Consider the following 24605-nt stretch of genomic DNA (forward strand, 5'->3'; position numbering starts at 1 on the left):
GCCAAAATGATTACTATGGAAGTTAAGGAATAGATATTGTAATGAGCTGTGTAAATGGTTTGGGGCAGTATTATAATATACCTTGTAGGTTACAGTGCTCCCTTTCTACTCAAGAACACTGTTTCTCTGTTCCTATACACATTCTGTACTTGTCGCCCTACAAAGGACAGTTTAAGGTAATTGACGAACAATTGGTATTGAATTTGCAGACTCTATTAAATTCTTTAGTGTTTTCAGGTACTAGTAACCTTGTAAATAGTGCAGCACATGAGATCACCCAAAGTCAGGGTTTGTCAGCCTGCCAACAGACAAACAAGAGGGTTAGTAATTTTTCCTGTAGTTACATGTAATCAGAATTCTGGTAAGTTGATCTACAGCAGGAATCAAAAGGATGGATGCGCAAATGATGTTTCTGGGAACCCTTCCCTAGATAGGGTAATGTTTATCTACATCAAGAAAATCCTATGGCACAAATGTTGCATACAGAAAGAAGAAAGTTCTGAGCAACCAAAAAGAAGTAGAGACAAAAGGATAGTATTACCAACTGTCTAGATCAAGGGTCCCCAACAGCATCACGGACCAGCAAAAAAACCCAAAGGCCCAGTCCTGGTTCACAGCGCCTCTGCAGACCAGCACTGAACACTGACAGTGTGCTCTACGGGGCTCAGAGCATACTGGTGCCTGCCCTTGTGGTTCATTATCACCGGGGTGGAAGGATCATCTGAACGCTGCAACGCACATGCGACTGCAGTCGGGAACGCGCTGACAATGTTATGTGTCAGCAGTGCATATACATTGTGTGCAGATTTATTAGGCAAGTTGTATTTTAGAGGATTATTTTTATTATTGATCAACAACTATGTTCTCAATCAACCCAAAAGACTCATAAATATCAAAGCTTAATATTTTTGGAAGCTGGAGTGGGGTTTTTATAGATTTGGCTATCTTAGGAGGATATCTGTTTGCGCAGGTAACTACTACTTTGCAGAATTATTAGGCAACTTAATGAAAACCAAATATATTTCCATCTCACTTGTTTATTTTCACCAGGTAAACCAATATAACTTGCTTTGCAAAAAGGAAAAAAAAGAGCATGAACCGCACATCCCAAAATCATACGTTGATCTAAAGCCGCTAGGCAAAAATTTATATACTGAACATGAGGTTTTCAGTTTAACATTCTGATCAGACTGTATGAAGCCCACTGCCACTTCACGGCAAACCTCGTAGTGAGTCCTATCGCCCTAACGGAGCGGAGCCGTGCGGCGACCACCGCCACAGCGGCCACGCACCAGCAGGGCGGATGGCCTGTTGCCCCACAGCACCCATGCTGCGAGACTGAGTCCCCATGACTCCAGACCGCGCCGCCCCACCAGCACAAAGCCACAGCAACGATGGCCGCCACACAGCACCAGCACCAAAATGAAAGGAGCATTGAAATTCACCTTCCTCCAGCTCTTCAGTGAGAGCCAAAATGGGCTAGACCCCTTACTTTGCAGTCTCCTGCTAATTAAAATCACCTGTGCCAAATGGGAGGAGTGCTGGTCCAAGAAGAAGACTAGAACATGCTTTGCAAAAAGGAAAAAAAGAGCATGAACTACACATCCCAAAATCATACGTTGATCTAAAGCCGCTAGGCAAAAATTTATATACTGAACATGAGGTTTTCAGTTTAACATTCTGATCAGACTGTATGAAGCCCACTGCCACTTCACGGCAAACCTCGTAGTGGGTCCTATCGCCTTAACGGAGCGGTTTGGGATGTGCGGTTCATGCTCTTTTTTCTTTTTTTTACCCTAACAGGTATATGCACGGACGGAGCAGCTGTCATGACTGGACGGCTTTCTGGTTTGCCTACTCAGGTCAAAGAGGTTGCATCTGAATGTGAGTCTACGCACTGTGTCATCCAAAGAGAAATGCTGACAAGCCGAAAAATTTCACCTGAACTTAACAGCATTTTGCAAGATGTGATTAAAGTTATTTATCACATCAAAGTGCATGTCCTTAACTCACATCTGTTCAAGCATCTCTGAGAGGAGATGGATGCGGAGCACAAACGTCTTTTCTCTCACACAGGAGTCAGATGGCTTTCTAGAGGTAGAGCACTGGCCAGAGTTTTTGAGTTACAAGAACCGTTTCATAGGATTTTTTTTAGAAAAGGAATCGCCACTTGCAGCACATTTCAGTAGTAAGGAGTGGGTCACAAAACTTGGCTTACTTTTGTGACATATTCAACTTGTTGAACGAACAATCTGTCACTCCAGGAGAGAATGACAACTGCCTTCAAGTTGGTAGATAAAGTTGCTGCATTCAAAGCCAAACTGGAAGTGTGGGGACGGCGAGTGAGAAGAGGGATATTTGACATGTTTCAAACATTAGCAGGGATTTTAGAAGAGACCAAGCCTGAGACTTCATTCTCCCAGCTGGTGCATGATCACCTATCTCAGCTTTCTGTACAGTTTGAGCATTACTTTCCAACCACAAAAGTCCCCCAAACTAGGAAGGAATGGATAAGAAACCGATTTGTGAACAAGCCAGGTGGATGGACCTTGTCCATGCTTTAAGAAGGCCAACTGCTTGAGATTGCAAATGATGGTAGCCTTAAAGTTTGAGACTTCAAATCTGCCAGCGTTTTGGATTAAAGTCAAGGCAGAATATCCCGAGAGCGCCACAAAAGTACTGAAAACTCTGCTTCCATTTCCAACATCCTATCTGTGTGAAACTATATTATATGCAATGGCAACATCAGAAACAAGATTATGGCGTAGACTGGACATGAGGAACACACTTCGGGTGTCACTGTTTCCCATCAGTGATGAGTAGACATGTGGATGTTTGGGTTCGACAAAGCTACAGATAAAAGTTCGGTTCGGGATCCAGCTTGACCCCAAAGCCAATAGAAGTCACTGGGAACCCAAACTTCAGAGCTCTAAAATGGCTGTAAAATGGTGATAGTAAGGACTAGGGGGATGAAAAAAGAAGCCAAATGAGGGTAAAAGCAGGACAATTGCCCTGCAAACAAGTGTGGATAGAAACATGACTTAAAATAACATAGATTAAAAAAAAATTATAATCTTGAAACAGGAGGTGGAGGTCCAAGTAGAGCAGGAGCTTGAGGATGTGGTAGTGTTGGTGGAATAGGTGGAGTAGGACGAGGTAGCCAACACTGTTTTGCTTAAATACTTATTTTGGGGGGAGTGCTCTGAAAACAGGCAGTTGAACATTCTGCTGACCACTCTTTCTCTGTATACAGACCGTGTAATCCTCTGCAATTTTTTGGGTTGAAAACAATGAGAAGAGCATCAAATAGGAGATGTGGCCAATTTGTTGGTGGTAGTGATGTAACTGCTGCAGGGAGAGAGAAGGCATGGTTGATATGAGTGTGCTACACACCCAAATGAAACACCTTCCTCTGCTGCAAGCAGGCGACAGGATGTTCTATGTAATTTCGTAGACCCGAGTACCGTTGGATGAATGGTGAGGCCACAACAAGCGAGGTGGTTTTATATTGGTTGGTTGAGAGTGCCTTTAGTCCCTTTGCTTTGTCTTCCACTCAATTCCCTGCTAAAAGTGCAGATTTGGCACCTGTGGCTCATGGGCACTTGTCTTCCACATCACTTGTTTGCAACTGTTAGGTAGATTCATAACTGGCTTAGTGATCTGACCCAAAGAGTGGTCATAAATGGCTGCACATCCAGTTGTAAGAATGCCTCAAGTGGGGTACCACAGGTCTCTGTCCTGGGCCCTGTATTGCTCAACATCTTTATCAATGATTTAGATGAAGGAATTGAGGGTACACTGATTAAATTTGCTGATGACACAAAGCAAGGAGGGTTAGCTAATACTAGAGAAGAGAGAGAGAGGATTCAAAAAGAATGTTTTTTTTAACAGGGAAAAATGCAAAGTATTACATTTGGGCAATAAAAATGAAAAAAGCATATACAGAATGGGAGGAATAGGGCTAAGCAACAGCACATGTGAAAAAGACTTGGGTATACTAATAGATCATAAACTGAACATGAGTCAACAGTGTGATGCAGCAGCAAAAAAGGCAAATGCAATTCTGGGATGTATTAACAGAAGCATACAGTCTAGATCACATGAAGTAATCATCCCCCTCTACTCCTCTTTGGTCAGACCTCATCTGGAATACTGTATCCAGTTTTGGGCACCACATTTTAAAAAAGACATCAACAAACTAGAGCAAGTTCAGAGAAGAGTGACCAGAATGGTGACCGGTCTGCAAACCATGTCCTTTATGGAAGGTTACAGGATTTGGGAATGTTTAGCTTGCAAAAAAGAAGACTGAGAGGAGACCGAATAGCTGTCTACAAACATCTCAAGGGTTGTCACATTGTAGAAGGATCATCTTTATTCTCATTTGCACAAGGAAAGACTAAAAGCAATGGGAAGAAACTGAATGGGAAGAGACAGATTAGATATTAGCAAAACTTTTTTGACAGTTAAGGTGATCAATGGTGGAACAGGCTGCCACGAGAGGTGGTGAGTAGTGATGAGCGAATATACTCGTTACTTGAGATTTCCCGAGTACGCTCGGGTGTCCTCCGAGGGTGGCAATAAAAATTAAATTTCCGAGCACTAAAAAATACTCGGAGGACAAGTGTGTCCTGCGACCGCCATGCTGACACTACAACAGAAATTAAAGGGAACCTGTCCCCCCAGGTGTTTGTAACTAGAGGAGCCAGCTTGTGCAGCACTAATGCTGCATTTGAACAAGGTGGCTCTTTTAGGTATTCTCCTTGCACACTTATAAAATATGTCCCCTCATACATTCAAACCGTTCCGGAGGTGGAACTTTCCTTTTTAATGAGACGCAGCACAGCCGTCATTCCTACCCCCTTGGCGCCGGGCCAAACGTTGTTTGTTTGTGAGATCAGTCAAGCCTTTCTGATGTTTTCTTGGCCTGCCACTTCTTGCCTTAACAAGAACTGTACCTGTGTTCTTCCATTTCCTTACTATGTTCCTCACAGTGGAAATTGACAGGTTAAATCTCTGAGACTTTTTGTATCCTTCCCCTGAAGAACTATGTTGAATAATCTTTATTTTCAGATCATTAGACAGTTGTTTTGAGGAGAACATGATGCCACTCTTCAGAGGAGATTCAAACAGGAGAACAACTTGCAACTTGTGGCCACTTTAAGTAGCTTTTCTCATGATTGCATACACCTGGCTATGAAGTTCAAAGCTCAATGAGGTTAGAAAACCAAAAAAAGTGCTTTAACAAGTCAGTAAAAAGTAAGTAGGAGTATGTAAAACAAGAAAATGATAAGGGTGCCCATACTTATGCACCTGTCAAATTTGGTTTGAATGCAGATTGCACATTTTCTGTTAGTACAATAAACCTCATTTCAAAGCAGAAACATTACTGTGTCCAATAGTTATTAGGCTGGTTTCACACTAGCGTTTTTGAACGCATGCGTTTTTTTAAAAAAACGCATGGTACAAAAACGCATGTAAACGCGTGTAAACGCTGCGTTTTTTTGACGCACGCGTTTAACGCGTGCGTCAAAAAAACGCAGCGTTTACACGCGTTTACATGCGTTTTTGCATGCGTTTGCGTTTTTTGTGCATTTTTGGGGGAAAAAAAAAAAAAAAAAAAAAAGGTTACAATAACCAACCAATGAGAATAGAGTGGGCTAGAGAGGGCGTACATGATTGGGACTCAATATATAGACCCTAGGGGTACATAAAGTTTCAGAGCTTGCTACTGTTTCCGGTGTCACGATGGATCTTTCAATAGCGAACTTTAATTTCCAACTGGAGTTCAGCTTCAAGATTTTCCTTGCCTGTGTTTTTGCTTGGGAGCAAGACCGAAACCGCCAAAGATGGAGAAGGAGACAGCGTCGGCGTTTTTGGAGGCACCCCATCATTGAAGTGCGTGAGACCCGCGGAGCATATCACACCCTGTATGCGGAGCTGAATGCCAACCCGGAGAAATTCCAGGATTACACCCGAATGTCGCAAGATTCTTTCCGTGAATTACTGTCTCGTGTCGAAGGTTCCATACGGCGACAGGACACACGGCTCCGTAGAGCAATTCCACCCGAGGAACGTCTGTTGGTGACATTACGGTACGTTCCAAAAATAAACCAATGATAGTCAAATTTTGGGGTTATGACATGTATTTTGGGTTGTTTTTTTAAAATTTTTCTTATTGAAAAACAACATAAAATAAGAGCCGTTTTATAATGTTTTTTTTGGTTTCTTTTCCTTCTAGATTTCTGGCCACAGGAGAGAGTTTATCTTCCCTGCACTTCCAATACCGCCTTGGAATCTCAACCCTGTCCGGAATTGTTGTGGACACCTGTCGTGCGTTATGGAATGTACTCCGTGAGGAGTTTATACCCGTACCCACCGTGGACATGTGGCGGGAAATATCCAAAACATTTTTGAACGTGTGTGATTTTCCAAACTGTTTAGGGGCGGTGGATGGGAAGCACATCCGCATTGTTAAACCTGCAAGAACCGGATCTGAGTTTTTTAATTATAAAAAATATTTTTCGATAGTGCTCATGGCAATAGCGGATGCGGAGTGTCGCTTCATCGCCGTGGACGTTGGAGCTTTTGGCCGTGGCAATGATTCCCAGACCTTCAAGAGCTCTGATATGGGCCGCCGTGTGTATGGCAACAATTTTAATTTCCCCCCTCCACAGCCTCTCCCCAACACTCAAGGGTCACCGCTGCCATTTGTTATGGTTGGGGATGAGGCCTTCCAGATGTGTGAAAATCTCCTGAAGCCATATTCTAGTAGGGACTTGGACCATACTCGCAGAATATTCAACTACAGACTGACCAGGGCAAGAAGAACCGTAGAGTGCAGCTTTGGCATTCTGGTTGCAAAATGGCGCATTCTCGCAACAGCCATCAATCTAAAAGTGGAAACAGTGGACGAGGTGGTCAAAGCCTGTGTGGTTCTACACAATTATATAATGGCTAAGGAGCGACCCCACATTGAACTTGATGAACCAATTTCACACCCATTGCCCGATTTTCATCATCACCCGATGAGGTCAACTGCAGCCGTTGGTCTTATGCGTGACCAATTTGCGGCCTATTTTGTGTCCGATATTGGACGGGTTTCATGGCAGGACAATGTTGTTTAAATGTCCTGTTGTATGTTAATGTTTACCAAATATTAAATACTGATACCAATTTTTCAAATTAATAAACTTTTTTGTGTTCACCAGGTCTCCTGTCTTTTTCCTCTCTAAAGGTTGAACAAAGATGGGCAGTAGTAGTATATCATAATTTGTAATCCAAAACAAGGAGTGGGTGATAGTTGATGAGGTAATAATTTGATTTTTTTAATCATAATTGACCTCTGTTGCACTCCCTATTTTGGTTTACAAACAATGATATAAACACGCATACTTATAATGTAACCAGATTTAAATTTCTTTATTGGTAATCTTCTTGACGTCATTGCGTCACGACTGGCACGCTCTCTATTCCCGTCAAGTCAAGTGTAAGAAATAATGAATTCATGATGAACATAAACATGATCATGAATTCAAAATTTCTTACACCTGCCAAGGTGAGGATAGATAGTTAGCGTGTGCCAACAATTGTCCCATCAGTTTGACAAACATTGTCACATAATGTGCTATATAGAATATGGTGAATATACAAGTCAGTAATCAACTAAACAGGTCAGGTGTCTATTTTGACATCTGACCGGTTCAGTTGAGTTCTGAACTTGATTTACACCATTTTCTCTTTGTACAGTGACACTACACCAGTTAAAAATTAAAAATAAGAGTATGGAAATAACTACTATTTTTTTGGCCAACTCATATCTGTATACTAAAGAAACACATATAGATGTTGTCTGGTATTTTATACTACTGGAGATATGTGTAGGCCAAAAGAATAAAAGTGTGTAAACGCAGTTTATTGGTGTGTATTTAGAGCGGTGAAAGACACAATAAACCAAACATAATTGTTGAAAATAAACTTTTTTTTATTGGGGAAAAACACAAATTTTTTTTTTTTTACCGCGCCGGGTTGAACCACGCCGGCTTGGGGTTGAGTGCCGTAACTGGGGGGTATTTAGAACTGAAGCCTGGCTCACCGTGGAGGAGGAGGCAGAGGTTGCAGGAGAATGGGCAACAAAACTTGAAGGGTCTGGAAGTTCGGGGATGGGGCTTAAAACATGAGGGGCTTGAGACAAACTGCACGGTTGAGACACATCGGAAGGTGATGGGGGAGGAATAAACAAAGTTTTCTGTTTCTTATGGGTTTTGCCAGTTTTCTGTGTTTTCCGGGTTGGGGGAAGTCTTTTGGGGCTAGGGTGTAAACTTTGGGTGGGAGACACGTCAGGACCCGGCTCCACAATTTCACAGTCAGTCTCCATTGTGGAGCGCTCGGCAATCTCTGAGTCCAATGGGGGGAAAGATAAAGTCCCGCCTGGGTCCTGGTGCCTCGTTGGGGGGGGGGAAACAAAAACCCTCCCAGGATCCTGGTGCCTCGTTGGGGGGGGGGAACTTAACACCCTCCCAGGGTCCTGGGGCATCGTTGGGGTGGGGGAAACAAATCCCATACCAGCGTCCTGCTGCATTGCTGGTGGGGGGGAACATAAAGCCATGGATTGTTCTTGGTGCATCGGGGTGGGTCCTGCCCGGAAACGTATGGCTTGGTCATGCATCATGGGGTGCCCGGTGCGATACGCCATGGATGTGTCCTGCTGCATCGGGGGGTTTCCTGCCCGGAAAGCAACGCCTCGGTCCTGCTGCATCGGGGTTGGTCCGGTCCGATATGCCAGGCCTCGGTCCTCCTGCATCGGGGTGGGTCCGGTCAGATATGCCAGGCCTCTGTCCTGCTGCATCGGGGGTGGGCCGGTCTGATATTGCATGGATGGGTCCTGCTGCATCGGGGGTGGGCCGGTCCGATATTGCATGGATTGGTCCTGCTGCATCGGGAGGTTGCCGGGCCGATAAGCCACGCCAGGGTCCTGCGTCATAGAGGTGTCAGCGGAGGAGGTCCAAGCCGGAGCAGCGGTCGTCACGGTGGTGGCGGTGGGATGTCCAACAGCACTCGTCATCGTGTTGGCGCTGTACTGGAGAACACCTGTTGAGGGAATAGAGGTGGCCGTGCAGTGGTATGCAGCAGAGGTAGGAATGGTGTTTACTTCGGACAGTGACGGCACAGTTGGATATGCCGCCACATTACGACTCTGACTCTGCTGCATAGCCTGCCCCAAAGCAACATTGCAGGCCTGCATCACACTCAGCTGGAGATCAGGGCTAAGGTGTTCCGACATGCTCTGGTGGATTTTATTAAAAAAATGATGAGCTGGCTTCTGGAGGTCGGCTTTAACTTGATCAAGGCTTTTAGCGACATCCTGGATGCGGCACTGTAACAGGTTATGGGACACATCCATTTTGTCACTTAAAGCCTTGATAGCTTCGTGTAAAACCGAGCTCAAGTGCAAAAACTCGGGCATGAGGGACCTATCCGAAGCCCTCTGTCGCTGCCGGGATGAGCCCGCAAAAATGGGTGCAGCGAAAGAGGACTGCGAAAGGGGAAGACCTGATGGGCCAGCTCCCTGGTCTCCAGTGACTGTGGAAGACCCACCTGGTGCTGCGCTGCTGGATGGCTGGGACGGGTCCGTGGCTGTCGGCTGAAGGACCGCTCCAGAACCTGTGGCGACAGTCGTGCAGTGTGTGCTGTGAAAAAATAAAACAGAAAATTAATACCAAACGATAACAAGACGGTACATCCTATGGAATTAAAAATGACAGATTATGTCAATGCAATACAACCGGAGGCATGTGACAAATACTTACGTTCTCAAGAGAAGGACCGGTCTCAGGAAGGCCAGCACACGGTGGTACTTGTACAGCCGGTGCCTTGCTCCGGAACCACTAGCTGCACTCTTCTCTGCACGCAGGTCCTTGTTGAAGCGGTCCTTCATGGAACGCCAACGTGTTCTTACTTTGTCCACTGTGAAATAACAATAAAATATAATGGTCAGAATCAGGACTTTTGGCCATGCTCTCGTGACTGTGTGTGATGACAGAAACTACGAAAAGTTTCTGTCATCACACACAGTCAAGAGAGCATGGCCAAGGTCTGTTGCTTCACACTACCGTGCAATACTTACCAAATGCATTACGGACCCGTGGCGTTGAATTCTCCCAGCCATCCCACAACGCTTGGGCCACCTCACTCCACAAACGACGGATAACACTATTGACGGAGTGCTGTTGATCCCGGCTGTCCCACAACGGGACTCGCTCCTGTACCAGAGTGATTAGCAGGTCATTATCGATGTGGTCATCGTCCCGTTGTGAAACCTAAAATTTAATTAAAAAAAATTAAGTTTGCTCAACCACATTTAAAAAAAAAAAAAAAAAATGAGAAAGGGCAGAAATATGAAAGACAACTTAAATAAGGACAGTCTGCCTGGTATACATACCCGCTGCCGTCTTCCACCTGGACCTTGACTCCGCTGCTCCGTACCTCTCTGTCCCTCAGTTGAAGTGCTCTATAGAATAAAAAAAATATAATTGCCTCATGTGTCGATGTGACAGTCAATACTTACCAAGCTGACGGAACAAAAAATTACCTCGCTCACGTGATCCACTTCTGATTGCCGTGGCTGGAATTCATCATCAGACGAAGAAACCGGAGAAGACATTCTGATGCGTGTTGAAAGAAAAACATTGAAAAAATTAGGACATGTAGATCCAAAAAATTGAAGAATAATGCATTGGCAAGGATATACTCACATTGCTCTGTGTCTTGTCCAACAATGCGTCCGGGCAGGGTGCTGTCTTCCTTGGAGTCTGATGAGAAGTGACCAGAAACTTCCCCCAGCCTTCCTTTTATAACCCTTCAGCTATGGGGGAGCCTTATCAGTGTCTAGACAACCTTATCTTAACTATGGTGCCAAAAAAAACGCATGCGTCAAAAAAACGCATGCGTAAAAAAAAACGCATGCAAACGCATGTCCAAAAAAACGCATGCGTCTCCATTGACTCCAATGCAATTTTTTTCCAAAAAAAAACGCATGTGAACGCATGCGTTTTTTTGGAAAAAAAAAACGCTTTGCAAAATACTACATGTTGCATTTTAGAAAGTGAACGCATGCAGTTAAAAAACGCATGCGTTCAAAAACGCGGACAAACGCGGACATCAAAAAACGCACGCGTTTTTAATGTTAAATATAGGGGAAAAAACGCATGCGTTTTTTTGCGGAAAAACGCATGCGTTCAAAAACGCTAGTGTGAAACCAGCCTTAGATATATGAAACTGAAAGAGCAGTTGCAAAAAAAACAATTTTTATAAAACATTAAGCTTCAGATTAATAGGGGTGCCCAAACTTTTTCATATAACTGTGCATCAGAAGACACTGCGGGGCAGGGATTCATGGGCATGCGCAGTGCATATCTTTGCCTCTCACTCATCTCCTTCCGCCTTCTTCAGACTGTGCGGTGTCACGGCCATGGCATGTGATTAGGGATCAGCTGACGCCGCACAGTCTGAAGAAGGCGGAAGGAGATGAGTGAGAGGCGAAGATATGCACTGCGCAAGGCCATGAATCCCAGTCCCACAGTGTGAATACATCAGAAGACACTGCGGGGCGTGATCTCGGGCAGAGCGACCCCACAGGCGCAGTCAGGCTGACATCAAATGATGTCAGAAGACAGGCAGCGCTAACTGCGCATGGCCAAGGGATAACATAACAGTGCAGGCTCCGGTAAACAAACAAACAACGCTCAGGAGGCTGCGCCCAGCACCAAGGGAGTAGGAATGACAGCTGTGCTGCATCTCATTAAGAAGGAAAGTCCCGCCTCTGGGACGGTTTCACGGTATGAGGGGCAAAATTGTATAAGTGTTTCGTTCGGCGTGTGCAAGAAGCATAATTAAAAGAGCCACCTTTTCCTTGTGCAGCATTACTGCTGCACAAGGTGGCTCTTCTAGTTGCTAATGCCTGGGGGGGTTAAAGGTTCCCTTTCATCTTGCTCCAATTAGGCCTCAGCCTACACTCTGTTTGTCATGTAATCCCTGGGCTCCAACTCCGCCAGTTGCTGCTCAGAAGTGTTTTTGGCACAGGTACTCCCTCCTGCCCAGCCTGGTTCCAGCACACCAGCTGTTTCTGGTTAGTGTCAAGGTCACTTGGCCTCCAATACGTTGTCCTGTCGGGTTGTGGTCGGGTTAGCCGACTCTATGGTGCCTGCAGTTTAGGTGCTTCCTATGTGGGCTGCGGGAACTGGCAATCAAGGCTGGTTCCGTAGTGCCAATAGGACAAGCTCCCCCTGTAGGACTGTGGATTTTCTGTAACCACGGCTGGCTGGCGGCCTAGCAACTTTTGTTTTTCCTGTGGACCTTCTGCTGCCTATCTGAGTTCCAGCACCATTAGCTGGTTCTTAGGAAGACAATCTTGAATACGTCCCCCTGGTTCCAGTACCATCAGCTGGTTCCGGGCAGAGCCTTTGGCTTAGGTGCCTCCTTCTGGGTATCCGAGTTCCACCAACGTCAGATGGTCCTTGGTAGTGCTTTCAGGCATGGGTACCTCCTGCTTAGTAACCGGGTTCCAGTAATGTCAGCTAGTCCTCGGTAGTTCCATTGGCTCTTGTACCTTCTGCTACCCATCCGGGTTCCAGTACCGTTAGCTGGTTCTCGGCAGTGTCTTTTTCTCTTGTACCTTCTGCTCCCCATCCTGGTTCCAGTACCATCAGCTGGTTCCGGGCAGAGCCTTTGGCTTAGGTGCCTCCTTCTGGGTATCTGAGTTCCACCAACGTTAGGTGGTCCTTGGTAGTGCTTTCTGGCATGGGTACCTCCTGCTTAGTAACTGGGTTCCAGAAATGTCAGCTGGTCCTCGGTAGTTCCATTGGCTCTTGTACCTTCTGCTACCCATCCTAGTTCCAGTACCATCAGCTGGTTCTCGGCAGTGTCTTTGGCTCTTATACCTTCTGCTCCCCATCCTGGTTCCAGTACCGTCAGCTGGTTCTGGGCAGAGCCTTTGGCTTAGGTGCCTCCTACTGGGTATCCGAGTTCCACCAACGTCAGGTGGTCCTTGGTAGTGCTTTCTGGAACGGGTACCTCTTGCTTAGTAACCAGGTTCCAGTACCGTCAGCTGGTCCTCGGTAGTTCCATTGGCTCTTGGACCTTCGAGTAGCCATCCGGGTTCCAGTACCGTCAGCTGGTTCTCGACATTTCCTCAGCCTTCTTGTGCCTTCTGCTACATTTCCAGTTCAAGACCCTAAAGACGACGACCCTGAAGACCACCCGTAAGATGACGATGACCCCAGAGACGATGACCCCAGAGACGATGACCCCTGAGACAACAACCCTGGAGACGATGACCCCAAAGACCACCCCGAATACGATGACGACCCCGGAGATGACGACCCTGGAGATGACGACTCTGAAGACCAAGAAGCAGAAGAACAAGAAGCTGTAGAACAAAGAGCAGAAGAACATTAAGCATAAGACTAAACATCAGAGCAAAAGATATTATCAAAATTATAAGCAGAAGACTAAGCAGTGTATGGGGGTGAGTCAGTTCTTCCTCGTGGTGCCCCTGGAAAAAGCCTGCTGCTGCAGGCCAAACTGAACATGGACAAATCCTGTTGCAACTCTTTTGTGACAGGCAGAATGGAAGGTGTAATCTTCAAACTTTTATAGATAACAACTACAGGAATGCCTGTCACAAATAAGAATATGATGAAGAAGAAGAATATGAAGAAGAGTAATAGTTTAATAAAAAGAATATGAAGAATGTAACAAAAAAGAATAATAGGAAGAAGGTGAAGAAGAAGAAGATGAATAAGGTGAAGAAGAAGTTGATGTAAAAGATGCTGCTGCTGAGGATGATGAAGAAAGTGTCGGAGAAGTAAAAAAGAAGGTGAAGAGCATGGAATTAGTGAAACATCAATATCTGGCAAAATATAAAAATTCTTAACATAGTCAATATCTTTGTAACTCCGAACATCTTAAAAATTTTTTTTTATTCCTGCTATACCATTTGATTGGGCTAAACCTCTATGCCTTTAATGTCTCCTCTACCTCCCCCAATACATCCTACATTATTCTTAGTTGTTTTCCTTCATGTAGAATTTACCTGCAAGGAAAGAAAGGGTTTATTTTAATTCCGATATTTTGGTCCCATTGACTTGCATTGGTATCGGGTATCTGTATCGGCAATATCCAATATCTTTTGAATATCGGCTGATCCAATCCGATACCGATACTTTTGGATATCAGAAGGTATCGCTCAACATTAATCATGACATAGCCACCATCACACCCATCCTCAAAAAAGCTAACCTTGACCCAACTGCTATGCCCAACTATCGCCCCATATCACTGCTCCTGTTTGCTTCCAAACTCCTTGAACAGCATGTCCATGGTCAACTTTCCTCCCACCTCTCATCTAACTCTCTCCTTGACAACCTCCAATCTGGCTTCCGCCCCCACCACTCCAACGAAACTGCTCTGACCAAACTTACTAATGACTTACAACCAAAGCTAACAGACAGTTCTCCATCCTCCTCCTTCTCCAGCTGTCCCTTGCTTTCAACACAGTCGACCACTGCCTACTGCTACAGATTCTTTCTTCCCTCGGCATTAAAGGCCTTGCCCTGTCCTGGATTGCCTCATACCTTTCCGACTGCACATTTAGCGTTTCCCACTCCCACACTACCTCCTCACCCCACCCCCTCTCTGTTGGAGTCCCTCAAGGCTCTGTCCTAGGGCCTCTACTTTTTTTGCATCTATACCGTTGGCCTAGGACAAATCAAAGTCCCATGGCTTCCAGTACCACCTATATGTGGACGACACTCAGATCTACCTCTCTGGCTCAGATGTCGCCTCTCTTCTGTCCAGAATCCCGGAGTGTCTGTCAGCCATATCCTCCTTCTTCAACTCTCGCTTCCTAAAACTGAATGCAGACAAAACCGAACTCATCATCTTTCCCCCATCTCGCTTATCCCCCCTACCTGATCTATCTATTCTGGTAAACGGCATCCCACTCTCTCCCGCACCTGAAATCTGTTGCCTCGGGGTAACTCTCGATTCTGCCGTCCTTCAAACCGCACGTCCATTCTCTTGCCACCTCCTGTCGCCTCCAACTCAAAAATATTGCCAGAATCCATCCCTTCCTCAGCCCAGAATCTACTAAAACTCTTGTGCATGCCCTCATCATCTCCCGCCTCAATTACTGCAACACCCTCCTCTGTGGCCTCCCCGCTAACTCCCTTGCACCACTCCAGTCTGTCCTCAACTCTGCTGCTCGGCTAATCCACCTCTCTCCTCGCTACTCCCCTGCTTCACCCCTCTGCAAATGAATGAATCCAGTTCAGACTACTAACACTGATCTACAAAGCCATCCACAACCTGTCCCCTCCCCATATCTCTAAACTAATCTCCCACTATCTTCCCTCACATAGTCTTCAATCCTCCCAAGACCTCCTACTCTCCTTCACACTTATTCGTTCCTCACACAACCGCCTCCAAGATTTCTCCCGAAAATCCCCATCCTCTGGAATTCCATGCCTCAACACGTCCGATTATCCACCAACCTCAGATCCTTCAGACGGAACTTGAAAACCCATCTCTTCAGGAAAGCCTACAGCCTGCAATAACCATTCTGCCACCTCACCAACCACCTGAGCTGCTGCCTCACCAACCACCCGAGCTGCCGCCTCACCAACCACCTGAGCTGCCGCCTCACCAACCACCCGAGATGCCACCCCATCAACCACCCGAGCTGCCGCCTCACCACCACCAGAGCTGCAGCACACCGACCTCCTGTCTCTTCCCCATTATCCTGAAGAATGTAAGTCCGCAAAGACAGGGTTCTCTCCTGTTGTGAATTCCACTCTTGGGCTCCCTCCGGTGGTTGTAAGTAGCATTTTTGTGAGTTCTGCTCTTTGGCTCCCTCCTGTGGTTTTGAGTGGTATGGCTGCTTCTTGGATTTACGTAGCTCAGCAGCTGTTTTCACTGATCGTCTTTCTGGCTCGGCTATATTAGTCTGGCCTTATCCCTCATTCAATGCCAGTTGTCAATTGTTCCTGCCTGGAGTCATTGCTCTTAGGACTTTCCTGACACTCTGACCAGTTCATCAAAGCTAAGTCCTTGCTTGTCCTTTTGCGGTTCTCTTGTTGTGGACTTTGTTGTTCAGCTCCTTCTTTGTTTTTGTTCATTTGTCCAGCTTTTCAGTATGGATCTATTCAGTTAAGCTGGAAGCTCTGGGCAGCAGAGTTTGCCCTCCACACCTTTAGTCAGGTGTGGAGATTTTTGCATTTCTCTGCGGTGGACTTTTTCTATTTTTTTTTTACTGACCGCACAGCGTTCTATTTTTGGGCTTTGCTAATTTTTATCGCCGTTTCATTGCCAACTTCTCTAGTGTGGTTAAACCCCTGACCGATTTGACGAAGAAAGGCGCTGATGTGACTAATTGGTCCTCTGAGGCTGTTGAGGCCTTTCAGGAGCTTAAACGCCGATTTACTTCTGCCCCTGTGTTGCGTCAACCGGATGTTTCTCTTCCTTTTCAGGTTGAGGCTGACGCTTCTGAGATTGGGGCAGGGGCCGTTTTGTCACAGAGGAATTCTGATGGTTCCTTGATGAAGCCATGTGCCTTCTTTTCCCGAAAGTTTTCGCCTGCGGAACGCAATTATGATGTCGGCAATCGGGAGTTGTTGGCTATGAAGTGGGCATTTGAGGAGTGGTGACATTGGCTTGAGGGAGCCAAGCACCGCATTGTGGTCTTGACTGATCATAAGAATTTGATTTACCTTGAGTCGGCCAAGCGGCTGAACCCTAGACAGGCTCGGTGGTCCCTGTTTTTCTCCCGTTTTGATTTTGTGGTCTCATATCTTCCAGGATCTAAGAATGTTAAGGCGGATGCCCTCTCTAGGAGTTTTTTGCCGGATTCTCCTGGAGTCCTTGAGCCGGTTGGCATTCTTAAGGAAAGGGTGATTCTTTCTGCCATCTCCCCTGATTTGCGGCGGGTGCTTCAGGAATTTCAGGCTGATAGGCCTGACCGCTTTCCTGTGGGGAAGCTGTTTGTTCCTGATAGATGGATGAGTAAGGTGATTTCTGAGGTCCATTGTTCAGTGTTGGCTGGTCATCCTGGGATTTTTGGTACCAGAGATTTGGTTGCTAGGTCCTTTTGGTGGCCTTCCTTGTCGCGTGATGTCCGTGCTTTTGTGCAGTCCTGTGGGACTTGCGCCCGAGCCAAGCCTTGCTGTTCCCATGCTAGTGGGTTGCTTTTGCCTTTGCCCATCCCGGAGAGGCCTTGAACGCATATTTCCATGGATTTTATTTCGGATCTTCCTGTGTCCCAGAGGATGTCTGTTATCTGGGTGGTTTGTGACCGGCTCTCTAAAATGGTCCATTTGGTACCTTTGCCTAAATTGCCTTCCTCCTCTGATTTGGTTCCATTGTTTTTTCAGCATGTGGTTCGTTTGCATGGCATTCCGGAGAATATTGTGTCTGACAGAGGTTCCCAGTTTGTTTCCAGGTTTTGGCGGGCCTTTTGTGCTAGGATGGGTATTGATTTGTCTTTTTCTTCGGCGTTCCATCCTCAGACCAATGGCCAAACCGAGCGAACTAATCAGACCTTGGTTTCCATCCTCGTTTTTCTTCAGGGCAGGTTGAGCCTTCTGATAGTCCTGGTGTTGATTCTGTGATGGACAGGTTACAGCGGATTTGGGCTCATGTGGTAGACAATTTGACGTTGTCCCAGGAAAAGGCTCAGTGTTTTGCTAACCGCTGTCGGTGTGTTGGTCCTCGGCTTCGTGTGGGGGATTTGGTTTGGTTGTTCTCTCGTCATGTTCCTATGAAGGTTTCTTCCCCTAAGTTCAAGCCTCGGTTTATTGGTCCTTATAAGATTTCTGAGATTATCAATCCTGTGTCTTTTCGTTTGGCCCTTCCAGCCTCTTTTGCCATCCACAATGTTTTCCATAGATCTTTGTTGCGGAGATATGTGGTGCCCGTTGTTCCATCTGTTGATCCTCCTGCCCCGGTGTTGGTTGAGGGGGAGTTGGAATATGTGGTTGAGAAAATTTTGGATTCTCGTTTTTCGAGGCGGAAGCTTCAGTGTCTTGTCAAGTGGAAGGGTTATGGCCAGGAGGATAATTCTTGGGTTGTTGCCTCCGATGTTCATGCCGCCGATTTGGTTCGTGCTTTTCATTTGGCTCATCCTGATCGGCCTGGGGGCTCTGGTGAGGGTTCGGTGACCCCTCCTTAAGGGGGGGGGTACTGTTGTGAATTCCGCTCTTGGGATCCCTCCGGTGGTTGTAAGTAGCATTTTTGTGAGTTCTGCTCTTTGGCTCCCTCCTGTGGTTTTGAGTGGTATGGCTGCTTCTTGGATTTAGCTTCAGCAGCTGTTTTCACTGATCGTCTTTCTGGCTCGACTATATTAGTCTGGCCTTATCCCTCATTCAATGCCAGTTGTCAATTGTTCCTGCCTGGAGTCATTGCTCTTAGGACTTTCCTGACACTCTGACCAGTTCATCAAAGCTAAGTCCTTGCTTGTCCTTTTGCGGTTCTCTTGTTGTGGACTTTGTTGTTCAGCTCTTTTTTTGTTTTTGTTCATTTGTCCAGCTTTTCAGTATGGATCTATTCAGTTAAGCTGGAAGCTCTGGGCAGCAGAGTTTGCCCTCCACACCTTTAGTCAGGTGTGAAGATTTTTGCATTTCTCTGCGGTGGACTTTTTCTAGTTTTTTTTTACTGACCGCACAGCGTTCTATTCTGTACTATTTTCTATTTAGCTAGAAGTGGCCTCCTATGCTAAATCTTGTTTCATACTACGTATGTCATTTCCTTCTCCTCTCACAGTCATTATTTGTGGGGGGCTAATCTATCCTTTGGGGATTTTCTCTGAGGCAAGATAGTTTTCCTGCTTCTATCTTTAGGGGTAGTTAGCTCTTAGGCTGTGATGAGATGCCTAGGCCGAGTTAGGAGCATTCCACGGCTGCTTCTAGTGTTGTGTTGAGCTTAGGGACTGCGGTCAGTATAGTTACCACCTGCTCAGAGCTAGACGCATGTCGCTCCCTAATCACCAGATCATAACACTCTCCCCTCTGTACCAGTCTGTCATTGTAAATTTGTTTATTGTTAACGATATCTATAACCCTGTATGTAACCCTTTTCACATGTACAGCACCATGGAATTAATGGTGCTGTATAAATAAATAAATAGAATAATAGAATTATCACCAAAAAGGTCTATTTATTATTAAGTGGTATGTGAGGAGAAAACCAGGCACTGCTCATCACCTGCCCAATACAATCCCAACAGTTAAACATGTTGGTGGCAGCATCATGCTATGGGGATGTTTTTCAGCTGCAGGGACAGGATGACTGGTTGCCATCGAAGGAAACATGAATACGGCCAATTACAGAGATATCCTGGATGAAAACCTCTTCCAGAGTGCTCTGGACCTCAGACTTGGCCGAAGGTTCACCTTTAGTGATGAGCGAATATACTCGTTACTCGAGATTTCTCGAGCATGCCCGGGGGTCCTCCGAATATTTCTTAGTGCTCAGAGATTTCATTTTTTTGCTGCAGCTGAATGATTTTCATCTGTTAGCCAGCATAAGTACATGTGGGGGTTGCCTGATTGCTAGGGAATCCCCACATGTACTTATGCTGGCTAACAGATGTAAATCATTCAGCTGTGCCAAGAAAAACTAAATCTCCGAGCACTAAAAAATACTCGGAGGATCCCCGAGCATGCTTGAGAAATCTCGAATAACGAGTATATCCGCTCATCACTATTCACCTTCCAACAAGACAATGACCCTAAGCACACAGCTAGAATATCAAAGGAGTGGCTTCAGAACAACTCTGTGACCATTCTTGACTGGCCCAGCCAGAGCCCTAACCTAAACCCATGTGAGCATCTCTGAAGAGACCTGAAAATGCCTGTCCATCAACGTCCACCTGACGGAACTGGAGAGGAAGAAATAGCAGGGGATCCCCAAATCCAGGTGTGAAAGACTGTTGCATCATTCCCAAGAAGACTCGTGGCTGTACCAGTTCAAAAGGGTGCGTCTACTCAATACTAAGCAAAGGGTCTGAATACTTATTTATGACCATGTGATATTTCAGTTTTTCCTTTTTTTAATAAATTTGCAAAAATTTCTACATTTCTGTTTTTCTGTTTTTTTTTTCAGTTAAAGGGAACCTGTCACCTGAATTTGGCGGGACTGGATTTAGGTCATATGGGCGGAGTTTTCGGGTGTTTGATTCACCTTTTCCTTACCCGCTGGCTGCATGCTGGCTGAAATATTGGATTGAAGTTCATTCTCTGTCCTCGGTAGTACATGCCTGCGCAAGGCAAGATTGCCTTGCGCAGGCGTGTACTACGGAGGACAGAGAATGAACTTCAATCCAATATTGCGGCCATCATGCAGCCAGCGGATAAGGAAAGGGTGAATCAAACACCCAAAAACTCCGCCCATATGACCCAAAACCAGTCCCGCCAAATTCAGGTGACAGGTTCCCTTTAAGATGGGGTGCAGAGTGTACATTAATGTGAAAAAAAATGAACTTTTTTGAATTTACCAAATGGCTGCAATAAAACAAAGAGTGAAAAATTTAAAGGAGTCTGAATAATTTCCATATTCACTGTATGCTGTTTTATAAACAGAGCTTTTTATAAACAGCTATCTGGTATTGCTATGGGGCGTAATATTGCACATTTGTTGAGTATTAGCATCCGATTCAGAGAAATATTTGTGCACATTAATCCATTGTAGTGTATGTTTCATGAGTGCCATTGGGCGACTGCTGTTGGGGAAATTGAAATGAGTACTGTCCAATCTCTGCAAGACTTGTGTTGTAAGTTAATCTTGCAGAGTATAAATCATATAAGTCATCAAACTGTTTGATAAGAGAGGTAATATCTCCCTAACTGCCCACTGGGTAAATGTAGTGGTGGCTGGGCCTGAGGTGGAAAGTGTTTTGGCACATGTCCTACCCACCACCAGGGATTGCCGGATGTTTCTCTGTCCATGTTGCCTCCTCCTCTTCCTCCACCGCCTCATTATCCGGTCAACGTAACACCTGCATGACTAACTTGAGCAAAGTCAGAGGCAAACTACAGCAGGCTATTCTGAAAATCATGTGTGTGGGAAAAATCCCACACTGCGCAGGAGCTGTTGATGGTGATCAAAAAGCAGACAGAAGTTTAATTGGTGCTGCTGATAAATCTGAAACCCGTCCGGGTGGTGTGTGATAACGGATGAAATCTCATAGCAGCTTCAGGCCTAGCTCGCTTGACACCCATCCTTTGTCTGGCGAATGTGCTGAATTTAGTGGTGCAGAGCTTACTGAAAAATTACACAGATATGTCAGAGCTGCAGTTTGGGACGTCTGTGCGCGCTTTCAGTGTTCTCAAACTGATGCTCTTAGCCTGTCTGCGATGCAGCTTCAATTCTGCCTTTCCGCTCACGCCTCATATGAGACGAACCCACAAGGTGGAATTCGACCTTGCACATGCTGGAAAAACTGTGAGAACAGCAGCATACGATAGTGGAGTTTGAGCTGCAGCACGCACGGGTGAGTCACTCTGCGGAACAACACCAGTTCATGACCAATGAGTAGGCCTCCATACCTGATGTGTGTGCCGTATTGTGCTGCTTTGAGTATTCCACGAACATGGCCAGACGAGATGGCACCGTCATCACTGTTACTGTCCAACTTCTATGCGTCTTAGAAAAACAAAGCTTCAGACGATGATGGATGAGGTAGTGGCACAGGAGGAAGAGGAGTGGGAATAGGGACCTTTCACACCATTATGAGGCCAGGCATCCACACATGACAGTTTTGGAGGATGAGTAGGAGTATGAGGGACAACTCTAATCACAGCAGGGTGGCACTCAAACCAGCTCAAAGGCATCACTGGTGCATGGCTGGAGGGGAACAGAGGATACAGAGGACCCAGACGATACACCTTCCACCAAGGACAGTTTGTTTTGCCTCTGTGCAGCCTGACACAAGAGGCAATACATGCTGCTGTGCCTATGCAACGACCATCGAGCTGCTCGGATTGTTACAAGTGCTGATTATTGGGTGGCCACCTTGCTTATTCTCCGCTACAAGCACATAGCACCATTCTTATTTCTGTCACTAGAGCAAGATTGGAAAATGTGTGATTACAAGTGCATGCTTGTAGATGCAATACTGACTGCGTCCTCATCATACAGAGGGGCTCAGTGAAAGCACAAAGCAGAGGAAGATGAAGTCGCCAACGCAGCTGGGGCACTGGCAGCACCATGGAAGGGATGGTTAGCATGGCAGAAATGTGGAAAACCTTACTGAGCACATCATAAAATCCAGCACCACCATCAGATATGGTCCTTATTTTGGTACAGTACACAAAGATGTTTTTTGTTACAGTACAAACAGACGCTTTTTGGCAAAGTATTCCAAGAGGCTTTTTTGTAAAGTATAAATGAAGGCTTTTGGCACAGTTCACACAGAGGCCTTTTGGTACAATACATACATAGGCTTTTTGGCCAACAAATGGGAAAAAACAGCTGCACACTAGAATTTCTTTTAGACATACCGCTCACAAAAAGACAGATGCAGAGTAGAACTTTGTATTTTTAAACACTACTCGTGTAGGCACAACGGTGAAAAAAAAAATATTTTTTTCTGCCCACAAATGGAAAAGAGACAGCTGAATAGTCCAAAAATGTCTAGATACACTACTCACAAAAACACAGTTGCAGAGTAGAACTTTTTTTTAGATACACTACTGACAAAAAGATATATGAAGAATATAAACATGTTTTAGAAACACTACTAGTATTGACTACTAGTATTGAGTGATACAGTAAAATATTTTTTTTGGGGGCCCATAAATGGGAAAGACGGCTGTAGAGTAGAATTTTTAAAATAAATATTATTCCTAAACACACAGCTGCAGAGTAGAAAATTTTTTTTAGAGACAATGCTTGTATAGACATAGCAGTACAGTAAAATTATTTGGCCTACAAATGACAAAGAGATGGCTGCTTAGATTTACACTGCTCAAAAAAAATAAAGGGAACACTAAAATCTCACATCTTAGATATCACTGAATGAAATATCCCAGTTGTAAATCTTTATTCATTACATAGTGGAATGTGTTGAGAACAATAAAACCTAAAAATTATTAATGTAAATCACAACCAATATCCCACGGAGGTCTGGAGTTGGAATGATGCTCAAAATCAAAGTGGAAAATAAAGTTACAGGCTGATCCAACTTCAGTGGAAATGCCTCAGGTCAAGGAAATGATGCTCAGTAGTGTGTGTGGCCTCCACGTGCCTGTATGACCTCCCAACAATGCCTGGGCATGCTCCTGATGAGGCAACGAATGGTCTCCTGAGGGATCTCCTCCCACACCTGGACTAAAACATCCACCAACTACTGGACAGTCTGTGGTGCAACATGACATTGGTGGATGATGCGAGACATGATATCCCAGATGTGTTCAATCGGATACAGGTCTGGGGAAAGGGCGGGCCAGTCCATAGGTTCAATGCCTTCATCTTGCAGGAACTGCTGACACACTCCAGCCACATGAAGTTTGGCATTATCCTGCATTAGGAGGAACCCAGGGCCAACCGCACCAGCATATGGCCTCACAAGGGGTCTGAGGATCTGATCTCGGTACCTAATGGCAGACAGGCTACCACTGGCGAGCACATGGAGGGCTGTGCGGCCCTCCAAAGAAATGCCACGCCACACCATTACTGACCCACTGCCAAACCGATCATGCCGAAGGATGTTGCAGGCAGCAGATCGCTCTCTATGGCGTCTCTAGACTCTATATCTGTCACATGTGCTCAGTATGAACCTGCTTTCATCTGTGAAGAGCACAGGGCGCCAGTGGCGAATTTGCCAATCCTGGTGTTCTGTGGCAAGTGCCAAGCGTCCTGCATGGTGTTAGGCTGTGAGCATAACCCTCATCTGTGGACATCCGGCACCATCCTCATGGAGTTGGTTTCTAACCATTTTTGCAGATACATGCACGTTTGTGGCCTCCTGGAGGTCATTTTGTAGGGCTCTGGCAGTGCTCCTCCTGTTCCTTCTTGCACAAAGGCTGGGGTAGTGGTCCTGCTCCTGGGTTGTTGCCCTCCTATGGCCCTCACCACGTCTCCTGGTGTACTGGCCTGTCTCCTGGTAGCACATCCAGCCTCTGGACACTACGCTGGCAGACACAGCAAACCTTCTTGCCACAGCTCGCATTGATGTGCGATCCTGGATGAACTGCACTACCTGAGCCACTTGTGTGGGTTGTAGAGTCCGTCTCATGCTACCACGAGTGTGAAAGCACAACCAACATTCAAAAGTGACCAAAACATCAGCCAGAAAGCATTGGTACTGAGTTGTGGTCTGAGATCCCCACCTGCAAAACCACTCCTTTATTGAGTGTGTCTTGATAATTGCCAATAATTTCCATCTGCTGTCTATTCCATTTGCACAACAGCATGTAAAATTGATTGTCAAACAGTGTTGCTTCCTAAGTGGACAGTTTGATTTCACAGAAGTTTGATTTACTTGGAATTATATTCTGTTGTTTAAGTGTTCCCTTTATTTTTTTGAGCAGTGTAATTATTTACTACACTACTAAAAA

Source organism: Ranitomeya imitator, chromosome 4, assembly GCF_032444005.1.
Source record: "Ranitomeya imitator isolate aRanImi1 chromosome 4, aRanImi1.pri, whole genome shotgun sequence".
In the NCBI taxonomy this organism is placed as follows: domain Eukaryota; kingdom Metazoa; phylum Chordata; class Amphibia; order Anura; family Dendrobatidae; genus Ranitomeya; species Ranitomeya imitator.